At 36.3% G+C, this 1,285-nt stretch overlaps 1 protein-coding gene across 1 annotated transcript in view; it reads left to right on the top strand.

Annotated features, from left to right (window-relative positions):
* Positions 1 to 1,285, top strand: part of STK17B (serine/threonine kinase 17b) — a 26,305-nt gene that overhangs the window by 5,532 nt on the left and 19,488 nt on the right. The gene's annotated exons all lie outside the window — the stretch shown is intronic.

Raw genomic sequence — 1,285 nt, 5'->3', positions numbered from 1 at the left:
CTGCGGTGGCCGTGAGCGGCCACTGCACTCCAGTCTGGGCGACTGAGTGAGACTCCAACTCAAAAAAAACCCCAAAAAACAGCAAAACAAAAAAAAAATAGAAGAGGGACATAGTATATATTCAAATATTTTCACAAGACTAACTGTACAGCCTCACATACTAACAGCACAAAATAAACAAATAACAGTACAACATTTGGGGAATATGGTGAAATTAACATAACTTTATTTTGTTAATGGCTAATTGGTTGAACTTTTCCAAAAAACAATCTGATGGGCAAATAGAATTGAGGTAATTTATACATTCTTTCCCTCTATTTGGAAAATACCTCCAAGGGAATAACCCAAGAAGAATAAAAAGGAGTGGCTGCATGAAGGTATGCCTCGTAAGTTGTTAAAGAGACACATTTTGTGTGATGTGCAATCACTGTGTTATAAATTGTAACAATAAAGAAATAAATACATCTCTTGCTGCAAAGTCAGTGCAACCTGAAAACACTCCAATATCCTAGAGTCCATCAGGAGGCAGGGATGGAGGATGGAGGATGGTTTGTTAACCCATGAGTTGACATGTGACTCACAGAGAGTGCCTTTGTTACGTGATTGACACATTTATTAGAAGTTTGTAAATACGTGTGAATGACTGTCACAGTTGGAAGAGAGCTGCTATGTTTATGTTCAGTGTGTCTAGGTTCTGAGAGTTCTTTTTTTTTTAATCATCAATATTTTTATTATGAATTGTGGGGTACAGTTAAGGGTTAGGTATACATATATGCTTCGTTCAGGCACCCTTGTTGATAAGAGGTGTCTCCCCGTCCCCAGACAGATATTTACTACCGTTAATCCCATCTCCCTTCTCCTCCCCCCCATAGTTTCCCACCACTGTCAGTCATTTTCTTATAGTGTTACGTTGGATGTTCAAGGTCCACTGTATGAGTGAGAACATGTGATATTCAGATCTTTGTTTCTGTGAGAGGTCACTCAGTTTTATAGACTCTAGTTCCATCCAGGTTGCTGCGAAATTCATGACTGTTCTTTTTTATGGCTGCATAGTATTCCATTGTGTATATGTATTTTTATTTTATTTTATTTATTTATTTTTTAAATACATAAACCAGTAACATAGTGATTTATTATCATGATTAAGTATTCTGTACTGTACATAATTGTATGTGGTAGACTTTTTTTTTAATCAATTTTTTTATTATGGTTTTGTAGGGTACAGTTAAGGGTTAGGTGTACAATTATGTTTCATTCAGGCACCCTGTTGATAAGAGGTGTTTCC

Source organism: Carlito syrichta, unplaced genomic scaffold (genome assembly GCF_000164805.1).
Source record: "Carlito syrichta isolate Samal-C Ts95f unplaced genomic scaffold, Tarsius_syrichta-2.0.1 Scaffold314074, whole genome shotgun sequence".
Taxonomy (NCBI): domain Eukaryota; kingdom Metazoa; phylum Chordata; class Mammalia; order Primates; family Tarsiidae; genus Carlito; species Carlito syrichta.
Note: the sequence above shows the minus strand (reverse complement) of the source record. Positions and strands in the feature narration are given on the sequence as shown.